This window comes from Choristoneura fumiferana, chromosome 23 (genome assembly GCF_025370935.1).
Source record: "Choristoneura fumiferana chromosome 23, NRCan_CFum_1, whole genome shotgun sequence".
In the NCBI taxonomy this organism is placed as follows: domain Eukaryota; kingdom Metazoa; phylum Arthropoda; class Insecta; order Lepidoptera; family Tortricidae; genus Choristoneura; species Choristoneura fumiferana.
The window spans coordinates 11,081,633-11,094,877 of NC_133494.1; positions in this window are offsets into that span (position 1 = coordinate 11,081,633).

Genomic DNA, 13,245 nt, shown 5'->3' on the forward strand with positions numbered 1-13,245 from the left:
GATTTTTCTTGCAAGTCTAAACTCGGCTTATGAGTTCAAGTTGCTTTTTGCGTATTAGCGGGATGAAAATAGCGTCAACGCGTAGCTATTATATTAAGTGTGTAATAATGATATCTCTACCCAATTAAGGGACTCTACTTCGATTGTGCAAAGTTGTGAAAACTGTTGCAGTGTTGCAGCTGCGCTTTTCCTTTTATTGGTACAGTGCAAATAAGGATTCTGACTTTATTTAGACTTGCTCCTGTTACTCACCTACGTATTGTGAGACAAATAAACAAATAAAACAAGTAATTAAGGTGGTAACAAGTATAATATTATAAGTTAAGCTAGGAATAGGATGAACTTTTAGCACTAGCACTATCAAGTAGACCATTCAAAAGTTATTAATTTCTAGCCTAAAAAATATTTCCAATTTATTGAAATTTAAAAGGATAAAACGGGTCCATATGGAATCATATAAAATTCTCACTCCTATTTTTTATTCTACTACCGATTTAAAAAAGAAAGAGAGAGAATAAATGTACCTATTTGCCAAAATTCGGTACAACAAGAAAAATCAATTACAACTAAAAAATAAGACACCAATAAATTTGTGTTCACAATCATCAGTTCACATATTTTTTGTCGCCATAAATTATTTGTCCATATTTTTTTAACTCCAACGTTACTCATAATAGACAGTTCATCACATTTTTTCATTACCTATGTAGACTATTTAATATTATAAAGAAGAACTAATTATAAGAAATATTTATAAAGATGAACGTACTCGAACTAGATATTATTTTTATTTTGTTTTTCAGAACAGAAATTTACCTGTAAATTTGCCATAGGTACCATCAGCCAAATATGTGGTGTACCACCTTAAAACTGATAATCGTTTGCATGTCATAAAACAACAATGCCAATAGACGTGTCTGTCAACTTGAAAGTTAGACGTTTAAAAATTGATAGACCACTTATTTGGCTAATGGTACACGTAAAGATAAATTTAATTTTTAACTCAAGCATTTTTGCGGTATAAAAAATAAAGTGTAGGTACCTAAAAAAAAAACTACATTGCCTCTATTTGACAACACGACTAGAAAACTACATTTGAAAATAATGTTCTATTTAAATATAGTATAACCAGTCTTCCGCATATTTGCAATCAGCAGGCACCTATAAATTGCGCGCACGCAGACAAAAACAAGAGCAGATTTAGTGCAAGGCCCAGGAATGAACATGATGTAGTCTGTACCGCTGTCAATTCCCCTTTTGCCTTGGACACACCCATGCTACAAATATAGCGCAGTTAAATCTGCCAGCAGGCGCAAATGTTGTAGATTTGTAAAAGACTTCACTTCTGCAGACATCTATAATGTCAAACTCGCATATATTTTCAACAAAAAAATATCCCGTACAGGTTTGCACATAATTATAACTAAGTATACCTACTAATAGCTTCCTCGCCAAGAAGATGCGTTTCTTCTTTTTGCCCAAAGGAGGGTGGGTTATTTATTTATTTAAAAAAAATAACTTGATAACTTTAAGGGTTAAAATATCTCTTTCTCTTGTCAAACTATTAAATTAGTGTGTTTTACATACAATATAGATACAATTCAAAACAATAACTTATCCATAAATAAAAAGGCTAACTTGAAATTTCTGTAAATTGTCTAAATAAAGGATTCTAAATATTAGCATTTAGGTGATATGTACTTTACCTATGTTTTTGGTGTTTATCAGAAAATTAAAATATCTATATCTTAAGTAGTCCTACTGTTTTATGCGTGCCATCTAAACCACTGTTATCAAACTACACTGCACTAGGGCAGTAACCCTTGCAATATGCACCATTATGGCGACGCACACACTTACTGATAACAGTGTGGGTGTAGTGGTTCGTCTGGTAAAATAGATGGTCACCCTCCCTTTCACTGGCGTAATAGTGCCTAACTTATAGTTCAGGCGGTCATTTGAGCACTAAAAATGATTAACAAACAATCACTAAATATACACTCGGATCATGGATATATTTAGAGGAACGCTAAAAAATTATCATTCTCGTCGCGGCAGAACGAAATATTTTCCCTATGAAATGATAAAATCGTATGTATGGTAAACGTGCGAGTGCTCGTCACTTTCCCAATAGTTGGCATATTTAATCTTATATCCTGTAATGTCGGTGCCCAGGCGTTTTTAGTTTTATTTATTTAAGTTTTAGCTAACATCATTAATTAATTAAATAATTATAACATACTAACCATTGCGATAAGATTATAATTTGTACCTACTAACACTATGGATTCGTAGTCCGAAATAAAATATTTGTATTTGTATGTACTCGTATGTTATTAGCTGTCTTTTATGGGCATTAGCGTGTCTAGCACTTAGACGTTTACGTTACTTAGGTATTATTTTTGGTAATTTCTTTACAATAATTGTGGTTTTGTAAACTGAAATGCATTGTAGATTATGAAAATGTTTGTATTTTAATAATGTAAAATTTATATAAATATATTATACTATGTAGGTACTTTGATTTTTAGATTTCAGTTTTGGTGCAACTTTTGGTTGGACCTGACCACATCTAAGGTGCTCAAGCTGTTCACGCTGTCATTGAGCATCCAGTTTACAACCGAAATCTTACAGATTTTCTGTTTTTACTCATTTTCCATAGTTTTCCTTTTTATTTATTTGCACACACACACACACACACACACACACAACACCGCGCCTGTATTCCCAAATGGGGTAGGCAGAGCACACGAAACGTTACCGCTTCGGAGCCACTTTTAGCAATTTATTTATTTCCAAGCATATAATATTTGTAACCTTTTGATCAATTTGCTTTAATTTTCTCACGAAGTGGTCGGCTCCAAGGCTAACGGGCTATGGATACGGGCAGTCCTCCAATAAGGTATCTACGTACACTGATAACAGATAAGGCTGTCCGCGGGCGGAGGCCGTTTGCCAACTAAATCCGCAGGGCTGCATCCTGTGTGGTTCTTCAAATTGCATGAAAAACACAAGTATAATGGTAAGCGGGAGAAAACCCAAGTTTAAAATTCTGCGCAATGACACACTTATACCTTCAACCGAGTTTTGATCTGCAAGATAAAATAGAGCAAGTTGCATTTATTTTGGCGCTCAATTGACCACTTCAAAACTTTCAAACACGTTTGATTTATGGCTAGCAATGTAATGCAACTTGCACTATTTTTCTTGCAGGTCATAACTAGGCTTTACAAGGTGATTCCAAATGTATCCCGAATATTTCAGCAAGTGAATGATTTTCAATTGCAGTCAATAATTGCTTCCGCATTAAATAGTCGATGCTCAAATCGTACCGCGTCAAAGACATATATTTCACTACAATATGAATCAAAAATTTCGATGAAAGCCCTTTTAATTGGTGTTCAATCAAGCGTGGCCTACCATCTGCTGGAATAATTTAGATTATTATTCATGTTTCTTAGAGATTATCGTTGAGTATGTATATGTATGTAAATTCTTTATTACACATATGTAGAAATAAAAATACAGATTCACAGAGAGAAGTACAAAGGCGAGCTTATACCTAAAAAGGGATCTTTTCCAGTAAATTACTATTTATCGCTAGCGGTTTTGAACATCTGTTATGTTTGAAGATATTTAAAAAAAGACGAAAGAAAGAAGACATTTATTCACTAACACCGAAAACACACATATACAGCAAAATTTACACAAACAAACCAAAAAAAAACAGAAAAACACACATGAAAAAAAATGTAGCTAAATACATACAAATACCCTATTTGCGTGCTTAAATAAATAGTTAAATAATGAATTTAATGTAAAGCTGTTGAACTCGCCGCCCTCCACCGGGCTGCACTGGTGATATACGATCTCTGCGCCCGCGCCGCGACATCTACACGGAGTTGCGAAATTAGAGCGCAGCGACGCACGCCAGCGCGCGTGCGCGCCACGGGCCAACTCGACATTTGTATTAGACATTAGTTAGGCTTTCGTAGCGCGTAGTTTGTTTTTCCTACGGGGAAAAGGTTAGGTTAGGTTGGTAAACTGGTTAGGGTGAATGGAGAGCCAAATAAGAGTGCAGTGAGCAAGGTAGATAATTATTGATTGAGGTTGTCAAATGGACCCACGATACTAGCGCCATCTAGGCTGTCACAGAAACCTTCCTTCTGATACGATCACTAGGACTTCAGATCAATGAAGGAGAAAACCGAAACGGTAATGAACTCTCAAACCTTTCCCCTGTAATTACAACATAACAAACATACTTATGACCCAAGCCGATCCAATTTTAAGGCACCGCCTTAATTAACGAAACAATCGTTCAATTCGAGCCCAAGTTCCCACCTGACTCTTAATTATTGATTTAATGTCCATCATTACCGGTGATGCAATAATATAATTAAAGATTACTTGCTTTTTCAGTAATTGGCTGTATCTTGGGCTAGTGAGGGATTTTAACAAGATCGAGGTCAAGTCGTTTGGGCCTTAATGTTTTTGTTGGCTGCAATCCGTCGAGTTTTTTCGAATGTCGAAAATAATCGTGATTTTAAGGAAATGGCGAAGAAACAGTTGAAGATTAGGTAAAGACACTGTCGTATATTTGTGCCCATTTTCTGACTGTTACAATAATAGGAAATTGTTGCGTTTTTGGGCACTATTGCAATTTTTTTTATTTTTGTCTAGTTTCCTGGAAACAGAATAAAAACTAAAATTGTCCTCGAATCGGCTAGAAAATTTTACAAAACTCTGTCTTGATGAATAAAAGCTGTAATTTTTGTCCGCTTATAAAAATCCGTTAGTCACCATCAAAAGGGCTACACGATCAAACTTGACTTAACATTTTGACTAAAACTTTGAATACACTTAGGTATGCGAATTCAAATACCTAACCGGTTAAATATTGTATATCTAAGTAAACGTAGTTAACGAAATGATCCATTACAATGTCGTGGCCTGGTATGGTGCGCCAGATGAATGGGTTTAGCCTGACAGAGATGTTTATGTCATCGGTACTTCAACGGGATACACGTATTATTTCATATTTATGTAGACTTGGTTGGTCGAGCCGGTTACCTATTTAAGAAACCTACTTTTATCACTATTATTGTTGTGCAAAGTGTCTATTTGCCGCTGGAGGTCTGTGGGGGAGGCCTATGTCCAACAGTGGTCGACCTACGGCTGAGATGATGATGATGATGACTTAGAAAGCGTCGTTCGTGGAAAAAATATATATTTAGGACCTTTTATTTCTGCTTCTCCAGTTGGTATAGTCAACAGTAAAATTAGATGAGCAGTCGTGGTGCTCAAAATGATCTAAATACTCTCTTATTACCTTGGAAGTAGAGTCGTGTGCAAATCGTTTTGCACCGTAGCCGCTCACACTTCTGCTGCTGACTGTACTTGTCAACCTGGTTGCGTTCTGCATCTTGAAGTACAGTCCACTCATATTATAGTCTATGTATAAGCTGATCACATTACTCGTACGTATGTTTTTATAAAAAAAAAAACAGGTATACTTATAAAATGCCGCCAGTAAACGCACATCATAAACCACTGGGCCTAGAAACTTGAAAATTAGCAGACTTGACTTGAGCATAATAGAGGAAAAAGAGCAGCCAAGTGCGAGTCGGACTCGCCCATGAAGGGTTCCGTAGCATCAAGTAACATAATATAAAAGTTTCCTTTACTTATACGATTTATGACGTATTAAAAAAAACTACTTACTAGATCTCATTCAAACCAATTTTCGGTGGAAGTTTGCATGGTAATGTACATCATATATTTTTTTTAGTTTTATCATTCTCTTATTTTAGAAGTTCACAGAATACATCTACTTACCAAGTTTCAACAGTATAGTTCTTATTAGTTTCGGAAAAAAGTGGCTGTGACATACGGACGGACAGACAGACAGACATGACGAATCGATAAGGGTTCCGTTTTTCGCCATTTGGCTATGGAACTAAAAAAGAAGATTCTAAACTGGTCAATTTTTTATTCTTCCACTATAGTGAAACTTCGGGCGTACATTTAGATTTCTAAAAAAATTAAAGCGCTAAAAATAAATACAAAGAATAGCCTATTTAAAGTGTATCTATGGCACATTCCGAGTACAAACAGGTACCTACTCGACTCGTAGCTGCCCATTTTCAATGCTGCGTTACGTTACGTCACATTATAATTTTTTTTTACTGAATTTTTCTATTTTTGTAATGTCTCTGTACTGCTTTTGGTGATCAATAAAGAATATTTGTATTGTATGGTATTGTATTATATAACAGTCATTCAACATCAAAACAGTAATTTAAGGGCCAATAATAATCGCACAGAGATAAGGCAGTATCATTACGAAGACATAAAGTCCCTAACTAGCGTACGTAACTGATACATGCGCAAATTAACCACCCACGTACGATCGGCTCTTCATTTTTGTTATGGCCGAGTGTATTAATCATGACGTAGTAGGTAATCTCGAGAAATTTATTAGCTCTAAGCGAATCTGCTTGGAGATTTATCAACGAAATGTGTGGGCCAATGGAATAGTGGACGTAAAGACGCTGGAAATGGTTGTAAGTTCTGTGAATGAGTGGTTGTTTACGTTTAAAAAGACGTGAAATGACTATGAATGTAGGTATATATTTTATTTTTATGAAAGACAATGGCTAAGAAATAACTTTGGGTTTTGATTATTTAAAGTAGTAGTAAAATTACTTTTGTCGATGCACATGTAGGTAATCATAAGACACCGTTTGTCGAAAAATATAGAATTAGGTACAATGACTCATATTTAACTTCACATAAATATAATTATGTACGAGTAGCATGAAGTGAACAGTTAGTTTTTCGTCAGGCAATCTGAATTCGTTTCGGCGTATTTTTACCGAAGTTGAAATTATATCGAAACTTCAAATTTACGCCGAAACTCGCCGAAACTTAAACCAAAAGTTTGGTCTGGCATTTTGTACCTACATTCAAGAAAAGACGGTTTTATAACTTAGGTACGAGGACCCGCTATTCGAACTAAAACGATACAATCTTATCAAGCGATTCCCTGACATTTCCAGGCCGTCTGTCTCAGCATCCACGTCTTCGTAAAGAGATGACCGGCCACCGACAATTAGCCTACGCATATTAATTACGCAGAGCCTCACAAACTGGATGCGTCCGGCTTTCTAATTTAAATTGGAGCGGATTAAGTCAACGGACGCGGTTACTGAGATTTATAATCGTCCGTGCATGTGTGTTGATAACGATAAAAGTTAAGGCGGGACTATTTGTCTGAGATGGCACTGTGCAGATAGAGTCAAACGCACGTGTGTAGCAGGTTGTGTTGGTATGCTTGCTAAGAATAATTTTATAAATAATACAAGGATTTATTTGTTTTTAGAAGCAATACGCTTGCCAAACGAAATCTTAGATTTTTAAAAATAAAAAAGATTTTCGGATCTCGGATCGGATCAGGTTTTCGCGCCAGAGGTGTCCTAAAAACTAAAGCTGTTTCGTATTTTTTTTTTAATTTGAGGGCCTTATTATTCTTACATATGCACTACATTTTTTCTTGGTTTCCGTTAACTAGTTCAATGATAAAAACTACGGTTTCTGGTTGTTTGCGTACCATCAGTCAAAAATGTGGTCTACCACCCTAAAGTTGATAATAGTTTGCATGTCATAAAACAATAATGCCAATAGACATGTCTGTCAACTTGAAAGTTCGTCTTTAGCGACATTTCATTTGATAGGAACTGATTTAAAAATTTATAGACCACTTACTTGGCTGATGGTACTGAGAATCTGATTTTACTTTTTTTTGTACATTTATTGCACGAAACAACATAAATTTTTAGTTTGCGATACCCAGAAAAGCCTAGTCACTTCAAACAAAAAATGCAAATAACACCCAGTTAATTGCTCAATAATTTTATTAGCCTTGTCATAAATCAATCCATAATTAATTTGCAACATAATACTTAATCACCTCCACATACGAGTATATGGCGAAATAACTAATACAATTTTCGCATAAACCGGTTCTTGAAGTAACACCGATGCCACATTTGGGGTAATTTGCATAGATATGTATAAAGTTCGTTTCTAAATTTATATACCGATGGATATCGACCACAAGAAAGAAATCTTAAAGAGTTAATGCCATCGATTTGAAATTTGAAAATCCCAAATTATTTACATGTCCGTGGATACTTAATTTCAAATGACAAAGCGTTCAGTCAACAAAAAAAACTTGCGTTAAAAATTTGTTTTTTGTCGTGTACAATAAACGGGCTACAATGTGTTCTTGCACCAAGAAACAAAATATTAGGTCAAATCTAGTCCAGTAACGGTGGGTGCAGTTGGGTTGGAACTACCTTATTGGCCGACCCCACGCTGGTAGATAAACAATACCCTGACTATCTCTGCTGTGTGGAATTGGAACTAGAGATGCTGTTCTAGCAAGTAAGTGTATTGTTTTGCTCATTCATTCAAATTGATGGTAGGACTAGCATAATCGTTGAGGAAGTAAAGGCCCTCTTCAAGTCTTACCCCCTTATTCATAAAACTTAACTAGCCTATGTTAACTAACAAATGCTTTGTCCCTTTCTAACAAATACAAATGTCGAAGTGACAGATAAGGACAAACGAATTTTAGCGGCATTAACTAAAATAGGTTTAGTTGTCGTTTATGAATAAGGGGGTTAATGTATGTCGGAGATTTGACAATCAATAACCTAACCTAACTAACAAAATGTTGGAAAACCCCGACATTGTCACTTCAAAGTTCAACATCTCAAAAACGGCTTAATCGATTTTGATAAAACATGTCAAGAACCATCGCTAGAAAACCTGCTTTCGAATAAAAAAAACGCATTAAAATCGGTACACCCGTTTAAGAGCTACGATGCCACAGACAGACACATATAGCGGTCAAACTTATAACACCCCTCTTTTTGCGTCGGGGGTTAATGAAAAGAGTGTACCACAAAAATCGGCAACGTTTCAGGAACTTCATTGATTTAGTTAGGAGACATGAAATTACTGCCACGAATAATCGGTAATTTTATGGATATTCCAAAGGGATTTTTTGCGAAATATTTCTTCATTATCGTAATATTTCATCGATTTTTAGGGAAATTGTACAGGTTGAAAGAACTCTGAATGTAACTCCTTGGCGAGAATATTTCCCTCTTAAACAATTAACCACATGCACTGTATTCGCTATCTAACAGTTCAAAAGGTTCTATTTAATGACGTTCAGGTACAAATACCTCTAACGGAACCATTGATATTGTGAACAATGTTTTCCAGTATTCCGTAGGTTTATCCTGCGGCGTACTCGGCTAAAAGATAATGGAGCAGATAGGCTACCGACCACTGCATTCGCTCTGATAAACAATGTTGTAATACGAGTACTGCTTGGAAACTTATTTTATACTTATTTGTGCTTTATTAGAGTTTGCTACGGCGATGCTCGGGTCAATCTAAATATGAAAGATTTACTGATTGTTTGACTAATATTTAATTAAGTAGTTTGTACTTAGCACTTTTTTATGATATTTGTATTTTCTTTTTGCTATACAGTAAAGAGTATAAACAAACAAAACACTAATGGTTCAAACCACCAGGTTACCACTAATCCTGGTCTTTCAAGCAGAGAGACGTGGGTACGAGCCCGAGGTCGCTTCTCTGAGTTTTTAACCCCCGACGCAAAAAGAGGGGTGTTATAAGTTTGACCGCTATGTGTGTCTGTGTGTCTTTATGTCTGTGTGTCTGTGTCTGTCTGTGGCACCGTAGCTCTTAAACGGGTGGACCGATTTGAATGCGGTTTTTTTATTTGATAGCAGGTTTTCTAGCGATGGTTCTTGAACATGTTTTATCAAAATCAGTTTAGCCGTTTTAGAGATATTGAACTTTTGAGAATTTATGTGCGAACTTACATTTGCAATCTACCATGAAAACTGACACACCTGTAAAAAGAAATTAACGGTGTATGTGTAGTTGTCAACTGGGTCCACGTGGGGATTGCGACCCATAAATACCTTTTATTCTGATAGGAGGTCTGTACCTTGCCATGGAACTTTTATACCTCGAGACGATGAATGGTTAAAATTGTTATGTTTGTTATAGTTGTGCGATAGTTGTACGTTTAATTAGCTTTAGTTCATTCAATTTAACGAAAAAGATCGTGTTTAATAACTTAACAATTTTGACCTGATTTTTTGAGCCGTTTTCAGCTCAATTGGCCACTTAAAAGCTTATAGTTTAATAAAACCGGTTAGTTAGTTAGTGGTCGTATATACCTTCTATTTAAACAAAGTTGCACCAGGAAATATACGTTTTCAAACGTAAAATAATTGTAGCAACTACTAAAACGTGTCAATAATATCTCGCAGGTCATTCAGCCGTACCGTATTTGGTCTTCCGGGCTGGTGTCAAAGGCGGGAAGACAATGACCAGCAAAGGAACACTAAATTGGACCGCGCTCTGGCGCACGGTCGGACGGAGGCAAAGCTTATCCCATAGTGGCCAAGATTATTGTTCTGAGAGCATCTCTGGCTAACATAGCGGCAGATCTGTTATTCAGGTAGCATCCGATATGGGCCGAGCCATCTGATAGCCGTACGCTGCATCGCCACCGGCAGTCCCAGATGCAATACGTACTAACTTTGCCATTATCTGTATCACACATCTGCTTTATTGTATAAAATCATCGCGTATATAATCATATACGTCTGCGTTTAGAGATTATATGCTTCTAATACCGTTAACATTGTCGGTAATGCTGAAAATAAATAGCTGCCGGCTGATACTAAAATATATGAATATAGCATGTTATTTAATTCTCAAATAAATTTTAGATAGGTAATATTTTTCTTTTAATGTACTTATTACTGCCAAGTAATTCAGGAATTATGTGGTAAACCTTCTCGTATATGCTACCAAATAAATGATTTACGTTTAATCATAGAATCATATAAAAGGTAGATTATAATATATAAACTAAGACTATCTAGATTAAAATTAAATAAACTAAAACTATAATAAATCTGGAAATGGCCCCTGTGGCTGACAGGTATTAAGTAAGATACTGTTTTCTCCGGCTTTGGTAGTTTCTATCCTTTCTGCTGCTGATGCTGCCCTTATATGTATATGTTCGGTGGAGATGTGACGGGGCCAGTGTGTCAACACAAGTTGCATCCCACACTAGCACACGTCCCACACTCCACGGAATCAGAGACATCCCGTCCAGTCTTCATTTCTTGATATGCCCATAGGCTCTAAAATAGCCGGCAATATTGACCGCAGCAAGGGACCGGCCCTTAATATCATTAAGAGCAGCATGTCATTGTCATGACTTGAGAAGCGACCCGATAAATTAAATTTATATGTATACAGTCCATTCTGTCAAAATAATAATAATAAAACACCAGTTTAATTCATAGTTTCTTCATAACCTTTCATCTTACTGCTTCAAAATTAATGTTACTGTCGTAGTCCACAATATTTCGAAGTCAACACCACCGGGGATTTATGAAAAACGGGAGCCGCATCCCGGTACCAACGATCCAGTTGCTCGTATGGACGACCAAGTACAAACTAGCAAATTTTCGGTTCATTGCGTGCTCGAGAGGCCCTACGCAAAGTGATTAATTTGCAACCCACGAAATGTATCGGTAGTTTACTTTCCGAGTCGCAAGTTGTGCAAAGTCTTGGTCGGGGCATAGTTCGCTGCGCAAACGCCGCGGGACGCCGGCCGGGCCCACGCGCAGCATTTCATACAGTTCAACTGCACGTCACTTTAAGTCATATTTGAACAGAATAATTACTAACCATTGTTACGCTGTTTATAAATGAAGCTAATAATATATCAGTCAAGTGTAGCAGGGATCTAGTACAATACCAGTATTGTTTCTTGAATTTCCTGAAGGTACAGTCGAACAAACTGATTCATGCACCAGAGTGGAACCTTTTAATAATCAATTTCACTATGATTTCCTTGACATAAGTTGTGTTGTTGTGTTTCGGCGTGGAGAGCAAGACAGCCGGTGAAATTACTGGCACTTGAGGTATCCCCTCTTAGGCCTCTAGGTTGGCAACGCATCTGAAATACCCCTGGTGTTGCAAGATGTTTATGGGCGGTGGTGATCTTTTACCATCAGGAGACCCACTTGCTCGTTTGCCATCCAGTCGAATAAAAAAAAGTATGGGATCTCAACATGACATTAGTAGCACAAAGGTTCCACCCTGGCAGGTACATGATTCAGTTTGTTCGACTGTACCTCAACATATTGAAGATATTGGAATTTTACTGTACCTACCTACCTTCTGACAGTAATAAGGACGAAGTATTAAATTGAATTAGAAACAAACCCCATAATACATGTCATTATGATTACCTTCTTTGCTTCGTAATGTAGACCCTGATTATTTTGAATGAAATTTCGATATTTCGATTCGACTTACAATAGGTGCATGCATCATGATTAGTGGTATACTGAAGAACTTACTTTGGTGTCTACAAATGATGTCTAATTTAATGAAATGTGAAACATTAAAACATTGATTAAATTAAATGATGATGAATACTTAACAATAATCAATATCAGTAAAACAGTTACATATGATGAATACTTACAATCTATCAGTCAACAATAATATAACTAATAAAACATAGCGAAGCTTAGCTGCGCCCTATCATTTTACTCGGCACAGAATCTCTAATAATAATTTTACGAAAGCAGTAAACAATTACATTTATTCGCTATCATGTTCCATAGTCTGCATAAATAACGCAACTGATATCCTTTAGAATAACCAATTACGAGGCATCGGCACCTCGGCGCTTGCGACCATAAACTAGCACACGTGATATTTTCTAGAACCTCTCTTAGAGCTTGCTTTCCTGAATTTTAGGTAGGTACTAGAAAGAGAAATATATTTTATTTGCATTAAATGTCATACATAAAACAATATGTTATAACTTACTTCAGGATTCTTAAACACAGGACAGGACATTTAAACTTAAAAAGTTTTCTAACTCGTGAAATAGTTGTCCGTTTTTCAAGGTGTTTCTTGTTAGACCTGCCTTTAGGTTTTAATTAAGTACAAATTGAATCCAACTTATGTTGTATTAAATGCCTTATGCTGCTTATGTTGTATAAAAAATAAGTTCACAATACAAAAAAAACTACGCAAGCTCTTTTGCTAACTGTACTTTTTGTTGACTTTGCGTGATTTGTCGTTTTACTACACATC